The following is a 15,266-nucleotide window of genomic DNA, read 5'->3' as shown; positions in this document are numbered from 1 at the left end:
ATTTGCAGGAAATCGTCTGGGTCGGTGGTGCCATTGTACACCCCCAAAGTGACCGGTATGACGATGTTAGAATGGAGTGTACAGCCGACGATCCGTTCGCAGAGCTTTTGGCTAGTTTTCGATATCTCAACCGGTCGCTTTGCTTTGTTACCGGTGATCAGGGCGAACAGATTCTCAAGTGCAGTTCCCTGGACAGCAGGTTGCGACAGGGAGTGTTTGTATGCCGGCGGCGCAGCCTGCACAAGGAGCTCAGTCAACCATGCGTTTGCGGCAGCCTTTGTGACACCCTCACTTGCCGCACCGATGTTTAACATTGGGATAGTTTTAAGAATGTCTCAAGTTTGCGATTGTTGCTTCTCTGCTAGACTGTTATCGTTCAGCATGGACTTTAGCTTTTCGATCGCTTGTTTCTCGATGTCGGCTGAGATCATTTTGGTGATCATGTCGGTGTCGTTGTGAGAGGATCTGATGCCGCTTGAACCACCAGTTTTAAGACCAAGAGTTCTGAGCTTCAACCTATCTCCACCGAGTGGTGATCCCTTGTGTGTATCCTCATCTTCATCTGAGACATTCATCTCGTCTCCCGACGTGTCACCAGAGTGAATGTTAGCGATTGATTGCTTTTGAGGTTGAGGTGGTTCCACCAGTGGTGAGCTTCCTTTGTTTAGAGGTGGTTGAACGTCGTCGTTTGTTCCTTTCTTGCTTGCCTTTTCGCTACTTGGTTTCACTGTGCTATTCGTACCTTTAGGTGGCTCCATTTGATCAAACCAAAATTGGCTAGTATGAATAGATTTCGGGCTTGAGTGCTTGATTTGGGAGAAATCGTAAGTCGAATGTTTTAACTCCAATAATTGTGCGAACCCCGATTTGGAATCTGGATTCTAAGGGCGTAAAACAATCGATTGAATTAACCTTATTCGATCGGAATCGAATAAGTTAATATCTAAGAGCGAGGATTAATTCCGACGATGATCGGGGCACCGGCCGAAATTGGTTTTAACGACTGGAGTAATGCTATCGCAATTGATTTGGGCAGAGTAACATTAATGCATCCAGTGTTATCCTTCATGAAAAATCTTGTTTACGTATTTATAGATGTTTTTAGAGGGAATGGTGACGTGGCACATGTCACTTTCATGGTTGAAACAAACTTTGTCAATGCCGAGAGGTGACTTGGAACCTGTCCTTTTTATGGGAATAACAGATCCTAACAAACTTCCCTAGATTCGCGGGCTGAAGTGGCATGCAACTTGCTTGCATGCTTGTTCCGTTGTCAGGTACTCGTTCCGGGATGAATTGTCTGCTCCGGAACAATGTACTTTCTCCGGGACATCGTGCTTGTCCCGGGAGAGTATCTTTGTGTCGGGTTTCAATGCCGTGACGATAATGACGGCATGTTGGTTCCAGGAAGGCATTACGGTGTTCTCAGTCTAGCCGGAAAGGTTTTGGTTTCTATTTGTTCCAAGTGTTTCTTCACGGTTATAGTTATCATGACTGGCTGCATGATGCCGGTTACGTGTATGTCATCCGAGCTCTCAGTCTAGCCATTCGCTCGGCGTCGTAAAGTTGCTGAGATGTCGTCGGATAAGGGTCCGTATTCCGGGACGTGCGGTGCCGGGTAGGATCTTTGCCGAGATGCTTGCCTGTTTTGAGACAGATCGTTATCCGTATCATTACATTACATTAGACAAAAGGTTTCAAGTGGTCTTATTAAAACTGTTAAAGTCAAATCTGAAAGTCAACTAGCAGACATTTTAACCAAGGGTGTAAGTGTGACCCAACATGGCTTCTTGACCAGCAAACTTGGTCTTTATGACTTATACCAAAAATGAGTTTGTGGGGGGATGTTAGAATTATGTTCATATCAAACTCATTTTCTGTTTATCCTTTCTCGTTTGTGGTTGTTCTAGTCCTTTTGTGTAGGTTGTTATCTTTTGGACTTCCTGTGCAATGTGTGTTGATCCTGTGCTGTTAATGTTCTAAAGCTGGAGGGCTTGAGTGAAACTTCTATAGACTGCACTTGTATTAGTTTAAGGAGCGTAGCTAAAGCTGTTTATGTCTGCTTCTTCAAAGGGGTCTTATGTAACTTTCATCTAGGGTTTATGTATATAAACCTGGGCTTTTTGTGTGTCTGACACACAACCACCCCGTTCATTTCATCATCATCTTCATCTGTTTCAGTTGTTTATAGTACTCGTGTACTTGTGATTCTCATATTGTAATCTTGGTACTTTGTTTGTTATTAGCCAATCTTGGCTAAAGATTGTATCCGGTTTGTGGAACCAATCTTGTTTGTGTTTCTGCTGATCTATACTAGTTGGTTTCAATCTTGGTTAATAATATTGTGGCTTTGGTTGTTTGATATCCCGTTGGTGTAAATTTCACAGAAAGTGATAGAAAATTGCGTGTACTTTTAAATTTTATAAACGCATCGGAACGATAAAATAAACATATTTTTTATTTTAATAAATAAAACTTTCAATTAAACATATACACGATTAACGGTTCCACAAGATACAAATCCCCTACTAATAATTGTCAAATAATATAAAATCACATAGTGGAGTTTAGATATACCTTTATCGAGCAGTGCAAGAGCGGTATAAACAATTGTCCACATCTAGATTGAAACATATATTCAAAGTATATGAATATCTCTATGGTTATCCACACAACACCTCAAACAAAATTTTTATGGCACCATTGTTGATTTTGACGCAACACTCTTAAGAAACTATATATTAACATTTTTAATCAATCAACAATTGATTTTATAGTAATGTGAACAAGAACATTTATTTGTAACGATGAAGTTAAAAACTCTCTTGATGGTGTTGCGTAGTAACCAAAAACAAACTCACTTTGTTTTTCTCTAGTAGCCACTAAAATCCATAAGACCCCCCTTTTATCTATTTGCCGTAAAACTAGAAAAGGGGTTTTAACCCTTATTTTTTTTTAACTGCAAATCGATGAAAGGTTAGAAAACAAAAAGAGACAGCTGGTATTTGTTCTCCTTTTGTTTTGAGATGTCTTTTAAAAATAAGAAACGAAATCCTTTTTATTGTTGTTGTAAGTCGGTCAAAAACTCATGAAACCTTTTTCTTATTTAGTTGAACTCACGGATCCACCACAAAACCATTTGGTAACATCAAGGTTGCAAAAATCGGAAATCTCGGCCGAGAAATCGACGAGAACTCGTTTCAAGGCATCTGGCGAGTTCTCGTTTGTTGAATCGGGGAAATAATCGGTCAACGTCCGATTTGTTGGTCAACGTCCGAGAAATCGGTCAACTTATCAGTCAATGTCCGAGAAATTAAACTTCTCGGTCAACCTATCTGTCATCTTTTTCTTTCTACTAATTGGGTGATGACTCATGGGCCAAGGCCCAACTAGTAAATGAGTCATTTTTTGTGAGAATTGATACATTGCTTAGTCCAAATTATTAACACTTTGGAACACAGAACACCTGATCGTATTAACATTTATGAACATAGAACACCTGAATATATACAAGTGTTTGTTTCAGCTAAACGAACTATCATTATTATTAAAAATGATCTAATAATTGAGTGTCTATTGTCCCATTATTATCGATACCGCGTAGACATGAGACATGGATCTAGTCATTCTCATTTGTCAACCAATTATATTTCTCGATCTAGTAAAACTGAATGCGGTCACCAAGTTAAAATTGAACAACAATCAATATAGCTTGCACAACCGTGTAAATAATACGATCAGGTGTTCTGTGTTCATAAGTGTTAATAATTTGGACTAAGCAATGTATCAATTCTCACAAAAAAATGACCCATTTACAAAAAATGACCCATTTACTAGTTGGGCCTTGGCCCATGAGTCATCACCCAATTAGTAGTAAAACAAAAAAAAGGATGATAGATAGGTTGACCGAGAAGTTTAATTTCTCGGACATTGACCGATAAGTTGACCGATTTCTCGGACGTTGACCAACAAATCGGGCGTTGACCGATTTTTTCCCTGATTCAACATTAGAGAACTCGCCAGATGCCTTGAAACGAGTTCTCGCCAATTTCTCGGCCGAGATTTCCGATTTTTGCAACCTTGCTCTCAACGACTTCACGAATGTAGTCAACTTTTGAACAATGTGTCGGATTTTTATGTATATGTGATTCTTTCAGAAGTGTTATAACTACCAAACCATCACAATACATCTTTATAGAAGATTTATTGTTGTGTACTACTGTGAGTTCAACAACAAACTTCCTTATCCATACATCTTTCTGAGCCGAATCTCAGGCAACAATGTATTCTGTATAACACCCCAACTTTTTCGATCATTTTTATACGAACGAACTTGAAACTTAGGTAGTCCAACGCAAACATGTTCGGTTAGAAAACCGAAACTATTGAAAGTAACGAAATGGGTAACGAGGTTACCTAAACTAACGATCATGGGTCATCATCAATAAACATTTAACGAAGGACTAACGCGAATAATATGTGCTGGGACTAAAATGCACATTAATTAAAAGGATAAAAATTAAAGAGATATATATATATATATATATATATATATATATATATATATATATATATATATATATATATAACTGAAAAAAATATATATATAAATATATATATATATATATATATATATATATATATATATATATATATATATATATATATATATATATATATATTTAAATAGGCTAGGATAAAAAAATAAATAATTAATAATAATAAATAAATAAATAAAATAATATAATAGTAAGATAAATTAAATTATAAAGCTAGGCATTTTTGAAATAAAGAGATAAAGCCTAATCCTAAACTTAAACTAATTGTAATCTAATCCTAACACTTAATCTCTAGAATAATCTTTGAGCAACTTGAATTGTAGTCCAACTCTAAACAACAACAATACAACAACAACAAAACCCAATACCACGCGAGTGGTGTATGGGGGAGGTGAGATGTAGACAATCCTTCCCCTATCTGAGAATAAAAACAAGTAATTTCTCTACCCAGAGTGAAACACTCTCAAAAGTAGAGAAAGTCATCTCTCTCTCTATTCGACGGTTAAAGAGATTGCTTCCGAGTGGACCTCCGGCCAGTAAGTAGGGAATTTTTAAAAAAAAAAATAGTAAATTAAAATTGAGATGCCATGAAAATGGTAGAATCAAATTTTCATGGATTTTAAACACTTGCATTATAAAAGGGACTACTAGCTTCTCTTTTTCTCATTCACAATTCAATACTCAAAACACACCAAACACTCCCTTCCTCCTTGTGATTTTCGGCTCACAATATCCCCACCCCCACTCCCTATTTTCAGCCACCCTAACCGAACCATCACCACCTCCTTTGGCCACCCCAAACTGCCCCCATCACTACTGCAGGTCTGCTGTTTTTGGCAGCCCTCATCCGCCACTTTTGCTACTGTATTTGCAGCCCACAACAACCCTAAAACTGCAACTTTTGCTGCTGAGTTCGACCACCAAACCGCCACCAATTACAGCAGGTTTTTGCTGCTGTAAAATGCCATCAAACACACCACCCTTTTTGCTGTTCCTGCGCCCTCAAAACAGCCCCTAAACAGCTTCATGCTGCTGCGTATTTTTTGTCTGCTATCCGCCACCCAAAACCCACCCAAATCGCCACCTTTTGCTCCTGTTTTATGCTGATCTGCTGCTGCTATTCGACATCTGTTTCAGCTGCAAACACCACTCGAAAACCTCTATTTTTCTGCTACTACACCGCTCAAACTGCTGTTGCTATTTGCGTTCCTGTTCTGCTGCAAACCGAAGCCAAACACACCATTCTTTTCGATCTTGTTTTTCGTTAAATGACTCAAGGTATACCCTAAATACTAAGACTTTAATTTATACATGTTATGCTATAATTATATGCTACATTAGTTTGTGAATATGGTTTGAAAGTTAATATATTAAGAATATGAACATGAACATGATAATGAAGATTAAAGTTTATGAAAACGAATATAATTATAAAGATGATAAGATTTTATGAAGATTAATGATAAAGGTGTAATCTTTTAAGAGTTATAATGATATTTTGAAATTATGAAGTTTATATTATGATTATAAATATAGAGCTTATAATCATGGATGGGTAAAAATAATATGACTAATACTAGCATGGATAGGAGTAAAAAGTGATTAAAAACTAAGTATATGTGCATACATACACGAGAATATATACATATAAAATTTAAACTGCAGAATTATATTATCAACATGTATATGTATATGTATATGTATATGAATAAAATCTTATCTTGTTATGAGCTAGAATATGAATTTAATATTTTTAATGAAATTATATAAGTTAGATATATAAGGATGGTTAAAAGCTATAGTTATGATCTAATAACAAGGAGACAATGATATTAAAGATGATAAAGATTATGAATATGAATATAAAAATGATGTTGTGTATATATGAAACATGTAGATATATATGGAAGATTATGTTCATGCGTATATGTAGATATGCATGTATACATGAGTGCATGCATGTATAAATGTAGATACATATATACGTACCCCATAATTAGAAGTATATGTGTACATGTGTAAATATATATATAAATACATTAAAAGAGATAATGTAAAGAAATTATAATGTGACTTAAATATTATTAAAGGATAATATAATATATGATGTATATCGAAAACGGAAATAAAAAAGTGATGTATTCCTATACTCACTAGAACATACGTAGAATTTTAATCGCAAACAGATAGCGTATGACTTTCAAGAGACTCACCGCTACTTACAATCATGGATGGTGTCTAGGTTGCCAGTTTGGGATATGGTTGTGGATCTCGAACGTCACGACTTAAAGTCGGATCAAGAGTCTGGGACCCTAGTTACATCTAGCTATCCATTGACTTACTTGATAGCAACGAGGATCGTTTGAGTTATGCAACATCTAAAGTGTGAGAATGGTAATCATTGAATACTCCTAAAAGGAACACCGGAAATATATATGAACATATAATACAAGCACATAACTATAATGAGGATGATGATGACCATGATGATCCAACTAACTTAAACCTAATGATGATAGGTTGACAACTTTGGACTACCGTTGTTATTTGCTATCACACTGTTACTGTGCTCATAAGGTGAGTCATAGCCCCAACTTTTTAACTGTTTTATAAACTGTTTTTGGGGTGAGAATAGATGTCTTTTTCTGTTTTACAACGTAAACACAAGTACTAAATTTGCATTCTATGCTGAGTTATAACCGAAAATCCCTTAGCTTTGGTAACTAGTAACTACCAGTTTCTGAACTGGTGGGCACGAATAAGTGTATATGGATCCATAGGGATTGATATCCTCGTCCGGGCTAGTCGCGCTAGCACAAAACGGGGGTATACTATTTGAGGTAGTACACATTGGTTAAGTGTATTTAAAAACAGGGGTACTAAACAAACGTTAAGACTTAGTTACCGGGTGCTCAAACTTATAGATTTTTTTTATATTTTTAAAGATGTCGGCAAAGCATGCAAACAAACAAGTCTTGTGGTCTACACTCTACACTTTATAATACTTAAACCTATGATTCACTCAACCATTGTGTTGACGTTTTTATATGTTTATTCTCAGGTAATTAGGGAATGCTTCCGCTGTAGCTAGTAAGGCAGTAGAGGTTATGCATTTGGATTGAAGACTTGTTTAAACTTTGATAGTGACATTATGTCTTTTCATTTTAAATACATTTGGTTTTGATTAGTACTTTGTTGGTTTTAAACTTTAAGTATTGTAAACGCTTGGTTTTTGAATAAAATGCCACTATTGCTTTTAAAATGTTGCATATATCTTGCATCGATCAGACTTTGACCTATGGTAATACAGCACATCATTGCCACATTTTAACGGGGTATTACAGTTGGTATCAGAGCCAGGTTTATATGGAATTAGGATGCATTAGTGTGTCTGCCTATAGGATACGTTAATAAGCCTAATCTATAACTAGATGATTATAAGTTGCCTTACTTACTTGTTACTCTTATTCTACTCGTTTTCTTTAGATAACATGTTGAAAGCTAATACCATCATTCTCTCCGACCCCGAGGACGAAAGTCCTAACCATTCACCGAGCTACCACAGTACGACCTCCTCCGAATGGAGAAATCACCCCGACTATCCTGGTAGTTCATCTTAGGAAGTTGAAGTAACTGAACGTTTGGAAGATCCGAAAGACTAAGAGGATCCGGATGAGGAAGAACCTGAAACTCAGCCATGGAAAAGAAAACATCCTGATAAAGCTCCCATGGATGACGACATAAGTTTTTAGGTCAAGAAACCAAAAACACCGACTACTGTGACTGTCTTTGTTGAAAGTTCTCTTCAACAAGATGTGATCGAACTTAAGGATAATGTCCTAACAATGCAAGAAGACTTGACCATTTTGAAGGAAAAATCTGCCAAATTTACTAAGACTAGGATTACCAATATGCAGGAAGGAATTGCGACCATCTGGAAGAGATGTGTACACGTGTGGGTCGTCTGGAGGACGATATGAGTATTGTAATGAAGTTCTGTGAAGTGATCATGAAGGCATTGGGCATCCCTCCTCCTAATTAGTTATTGCTTTAGTGTTGGATTAATAATTTTATTTCTGTTTTTAGGAATGAATAAGTCCATTGATGGACAATAAAGTAATTTCAACTTCCACTATTAATAAAACTTTTTCTGTTTTAAATTATATCAAATATTTATTTACTTACTTGTTAAAGAAATATTTATTATTAATCAATGCTAAAACCCCTTTTTGCAATAACTGTGTATCCGAGGATGCTAACTCTCTATTTATTAAATTGTTTGAAGAACAATGTTCGAAAGACAAACTTACAGTCCTAACGAACTCCGAGCATTTATCAATGAAGGTGTCTCCACTGCAATGGCTAATATGCCTGGAGGCCCGAACAATAGACAAAACTGCACTTACTAGAAATTTATGCCTTGTAAATCACTACCATTCAAAGGCACTGAAGGACCGGTGGGTCTAACCTATTTGATTGAGAAGATAGATTCAGTGTTTAGTATTAGTAACTTTGCTCAAGCTAACTGGGTAAAGTTTACTACTTTCACACTGGAAGGTAAAACCTTGACCTGGTGGAATTCTGTTGCTCGACCTATGGGTCTCGAGGCTGCTCACGCCATCCCTTGGGAAGACATCAAAACCCGCATGACTGCTGAGTATTGTCCCGATAATGAAGTTAAGAAGATGGAGGCAGAATTATGGGATCTAAAGGTTATTGGGACTGATCTTTCTACTTACACCAACCACTATTTTGAATTGATTCTGCTGTGTCTGGGCATGGTTGTAACTGAAAGGAAGAAAATCGACCGTTATGTTAAGGGTCTGATAATGCTAAAAATGAACATATAATTCATAGCATTATCCCTCAAGGAAGACAAGCTTTTAGTTGCAATTGTTCTATTTACAAGTGATATTCGTTTAAAGAATAAAAGGTGAACACAAAAGACAGATTCGATGATTTGAAGACGCAAATGACCAAAACGCTAAAAACCACAAAGTACAAATCACGAGGTTCAATTTATTGATAAGAAACGTCTAAAAGTTACAAGAGTACGAGCCGCAAAACGCAAAGTACAAGATATTAAATCGTACAAAAGGACGTTCGAAAATTCGGAACCGGGGCATGAACCAACTATCAACGCGCGACGCAACGGACCTAAAATTATGAGTTAAATATGCACAAGAATATAATATATATATATATATATATATATATATATATATATATATATATATATATATATATATATATAATTATATAAAATTATATATATTATATTATATATTATTAAAATCTCAGCAGCCCACGTTTTGGAATGTTATGTATCCAGTAAAAGACGGCCATGTGATCACATGGCCTGGAGGACCAAACTCCATGCGATCGCGTGGAGTACTGTTGCAGCTGAGGTCCTATAGAGTTCGCTTGTTTTGGCCGAATTTTTTACACCTTTTCATCAATCTCTCTTACTCTCAAATATATATATATATATATATATATATATATATATATATATATATATATATATAATTTTAATTTTAAATTAATAATAATAAGGTTATAGTGGCGAATGTTGTAAGTGTGTAAGTCGAAATTCTGTCCGTGTAACGCTACGCTATTATTAATCATTGTAAGTTATGTTCAACCTTTTTAAAATAATGTCTTGTAGCTAAGTTATTATTATGCTTATTTAAATCGACGTAATCATGATGTTGGGCTAAATATTAAAGACAGGGTAATTGGGCTTTGGACCATAATTGGGGTTTGGACAAAAGAACGACACTTGTGGAAATTGGACTATGGGCTATTAATGGACTTTATATTTGTTTAACTGAATGATAGTTCGTTAATTTAATATAGAGATTTACATATAAATAACCATATACACTCGATCGGACACGATGGGCAGGATATTTATAAATACTAATAATCGTTCATTTAACCGGACACGGGAATGGATTAATAGTCAATGGACTCATTAAAACTGGGGTGAATTATGTACAAGGACACTTGGCGTAATTATTAACAAAGTATTAACCTTGTTAAAGTTTAAGTCCCCAATTAGTTGGAATATTTGACTTCGGATATAAGGATAAATTGACGAGGACACTCGCACTTTATATTTATGACTGATGGACTGTTATGGACAAAAACCAGATGGACATATTGAATAATCCAGGACAAAGGACAATTAATGAAATGTCCCGTTCTTATTGATTAAAAACGTTCCATATTAATTGATTTCGTTGCGAGGTTTTAACCTCTATATGAGACGTTTTTCAAAGACTGCATTTCATAAATAAAGGTTTAAAAAGCTTTACGTAGATTATCAAATAATAATAATCTAAAATATCCTGTTTACACACGACCATTACATAATGGTTTACAATACAAATATGTTACATCGAAATCAGTTTCCTGAATGCAGTTTTTACACAATATCATACAAACATGGACTCCAAATCTTGTCCTTATTTTAGTATGCAACAGCGGAAGCTCTTAGTATTCACCTGAGAATAAACATGCTTTAAACGTCAATAAAAATGTTGGTGAGTTATAGGTTTAACCTATATATATCAAATCGTAATAATAGACCACACGATTTCATATTTCAATACACATCCCATACATAGAGATAAAAATTCATTCATATGGTGAACACCTGGTAACCGACATTAACAAGATGCATATATAAGAATATCCCCATCATTCCGGGACACCCTTCGGATATGATATAAATTTCGAAGTACTAAAGCATCCGGTACTTTGGATGGGGTTTGTTAGGCCCAATAGATCTATCTTTAGGATTCGCGTCAATTAGGGTGTCTGTTCCCTAATTCTTAGATTACCAGACTTAATAAAAAGGGGCATATTCGATTTCGATAATTCAATCATAGAATGTAGTTTCACGTACTTGTGTCTATTTTGTAAATTATTTATAAAACCTGCATGTATTCTCATCCCAAAAATATTAAATTTTAAAAGTGGGACTATAACTCACTTTCACAGATTTTTACTTCGTCGGGAAGTAAGACTTGGCCACTGGTTGATTCACGAACCTATAACAATATATACATATATATCAAAGTATGTTCAAAATATATTTACAACACTTTTAATATATTTTGATGTTTTAAGTTTATTAAGTCAGCTGTCCTCGTTAGTAACCTACAACTAGTTGTCCACAGTTAGATGTACAGAAATAAATCGATAAATATTATCTTGAATCAATCCACGACCCTGTGTATACGTATCTCAGTATTGATCACAACTCAAACTATATATATTTTGGAATCAACCTCAACCCTATATAGCTAACTCCAACATTCACATATAGAGTGTCTATGGTTGTTCCGAAATATATATAGATGTGTCGACATGATAGGTCGAAACATTGTATACGTGTCTATGGTATCTCAAGATTACATAATATACAATACAAGTTGATTAAGTTAGGTTGGAATAGATTTGTTACCAATTTTCACGTAGCTAAAATGAGAAAAATTATCCAATCTTGTTTTACCCATAACTTCTTCATTTTAAATCAGTTTTGAGTGAATCAAATTGCTATGGTTTCATATTGAACTCTATTTTATGAATCTAAACAGAAAAAGTATAGGTTTATAGTCGGAAAAATAAGTTACAAGTCGTTTTTGTAAAGGTAGTCATTTCAGTCGAAAGAACGTTATCTAGATGACCATTTTAGAAAACATACTTCCACTTTGAGTTTAACCATAATTTTTGGATATAGTTTCATGTTCATAATAAAAATCATTTTCTCAGAATAACAACTTTTAAATCAAATTTTATCATAGTTTTTAATTAACTAACCCAAAACAGCCCGCAGTGTTACTACGACGGCGTAAATCCGGTTTTACGGTGTTTTTCGTGTTTCCAGGTTTTAAATCATTAAGTTAGCATATCATATAGATATAGAACATGTGTTTAGTTGATTTTAAAAGTCAAGTTAGAAGGATTAACTTTTGTTTGCGAACAAGTTTAGAATTAAGTAAACTATGTTCTAGTGATTACAAGTTTAAACCTTCGAATAAGATAGCTTTATATGTATGAATCGAATGATGTTATGAACATCATTACTACCTTAAGTTCCTTGGATAAATCTACTGGAAAATAGAAAAATGGATCTAGCTTCAACGGATCCTTGGATGGCTCGAAGTTCTTGAAGCAGAATCATGACACGAAAACAAGTTCAAGTAAGATCATCACTTGAAATAAGATTGTTATAGTTATAGAAATTGAACCAAAGTTTGAATATGATTATTACCTTATATTAGAATGATAACCTACTGTAAGAAACAAAGATTTCTTGAGGTTGGATGATCACCTTACAAGATTGGAAGTGAGCTAGCAAACTTGAAAGTATTCTTGATTTTATGTAACTAGAACTTGTAGAATATATGAAGAACACTTAGAACTTGAAGATAGATCTTGAGAGAGATCAATTAGATGAAGAAAATTGAAGAATGAAAGTGTTTGTAGGTGTTTTTGGTCGTTGGTGTATGGATTAGATATAAAGGATATGTAATTTTGTTTTCATGTAAATAAGTCATGAATGATTACTCATATTTTTGTAATTTTATGAGATATTTCATGCTAGTTGCCAAATGATGGTTCCCACATGTGTTAGGTGACTTACATGGGCTGCTAAGAGCTGATCATTGGAGTGTATATACCAATAGTACATACATCTAAAAGCTGTGTATTGTACGAGTACGAATACGGGTGCATACGAGTAGAATTGTTGATGAAACTGAACGAGGATGTAATTGTAAGCATTTTTGTTAAGTAGAAGTATTTTGATAAGTGTATTGAAGTCTTTCAAAAGTGTATAAATACATATTAAAACACTACATGTATATACATTTTAACTGAGTCGTTAAGTCATCGTTAATCGTTACATGTAAGTGTTGTTTTGAAACCTTTAGGTTAACGATCTTGTTAAATGTTGTTAACCCAATGTTTATAATATCAAATGAGATTTTAAATTATTATATTATCATGATATTATCATGTATGAATATCTCTTAATATGATATATATACATTAAATGTCTTTACAACGATAATCGTTACATATATGTCTCGTTTCAAAATCATTAAGTTAGTAGTCTTGTTTTTACATATGTAGTTCATTGTTAATATACTTAATGATATGTTTACTTATCATAGTATCATGTGAACTATATATATATCCTTATATATGTCATCATATAGTTTTTACAAGTTTTAACGTTCGTGAATCACCGGTCAACTTGGGTGGTCAATTGTCTATATGAAACATATTTCAATTAATCAAGTCTTAACAAGTTTGATTGCTTAACATGTTGGAAACATTTAATCATGTAAATATCAATCTCAATTAATATATATAAACATGGAAAAGTTCGGGTCACTACAGTACCTACCCGTTAAATAAATTTCGTCCCGAATTTTTAAGCTGTTGAAGGTGTTGACGAATCTTCTGGAAATAGATGTGGGTATTTCTTATTCATCTGATCTTCATGCTCCCAGGTGAACTCGGGTCCTCTACGAGCATTCCATCGAACCTTAACAATTGGTATCTTGTTTTGCTTAAGTCTTTTAACCTCACGATCCATTATTTCAACGGGTTCTTCGATGAATTGAAGTTTTTCGTTGATTTGGATTTCATCTAACGGAATAGTGAAATCTTCTTTAGCAAAACATTTCTTCAAATTCGAGACGTGGAAAGTGTTATGTACAGCCGTGAATTGTTGAGGTAACTCAAGTCGGTAAGCTACTGGTCCGACACTATCAATAATCTTGAATGGTCCAATAAACCTTGGATTTAATTTCCCTCGTTTACCAAATCGAACAACGCCTTTCCAAGGTGCAACTTTAAGCATGACCATCTCTCCAATTTCAAATTCTATATCTTTTCTTTTAATGTCAGCGTAGATCTTTTGTCGACTTTGGGCGGTTTTCAACCGTTGTTGAATTTGGATGATCTTCTCGGTAGTTTCTTGTATAATCTCCGGACCCGTAATCTGTCTATCCCCCACTTCACTCCAACAAATCGGAGACCTGCACTTTCTACCATAAAGTGCTTCAAACGGCGCCATCTCAATGCTTGAATGGTAGCTGTTGTTGTAGGAAAATTCTGCTAACGGTAGATGTCGATCCCAACTGTTTCCGAAATCAATAACACATGCTCGTAGCATGTCTTCAAGCGTTTGTATCGTCCTTTCACTCTGCCCATCTGTTTGTGGATGATAGGCAGTACTCATGTCTAGAAGAGTTCCTAATGCTTGCTGTAATGTCTGCCATAATCTTGAAATAAATCTGCCATCCCTATCAGAGATAATAGAGATTGGTATTCCATGTCTGGAGACGACTTCCTTCAAATACAGTCGTGCTAACTTCTCCATCTTATCATCTTCTCTTATTGGCAGGAAGTGTGCTGATTTGGTGAGACGATCAACTATTACCCAAATAGTATCAAAACCACTTGCAGTCCTTGGCAATTTAGTGATGAAATCCATGGTAATGTTTTCCCATTTCCATTCCGGGATTTCGGTTTGTTGAAGTAGACCTGATGGTTTCTGATGCTCAGCTTTGACCTTAGAACACGTCAAACATTCTCCTACGTATTTAGCAACATCGGCTTTCATACCCGGCCACCAAAAATGTTTCTTGAGATCCTTGTACATCTTCCCCGTTCCAGGATGTA

The sequence above is a fragment of the Rutidosis leptorrhynchoides genome, chromosome 6, assembly GCF_046630445.1.
Source record: "Rutidosis leptorrhynchoides isolate AG116_Rl617_1_P2 chromosome 6, CSIRO_AGI_Rlap_v1, whole genome shotgun sequence".
Taxonomy (NCBI): Eukaryota; Viridiplantae; Streptophyta; class Magnoliopsida; order Asterales; family Asteraceae; genus Rutidosis; species Rutidosis leptorrhynchoides.
The sequence above is the reverse complement of the archived record's forward strand: the minus strand, read 5'-3'. Positions refer to the sequence as shown.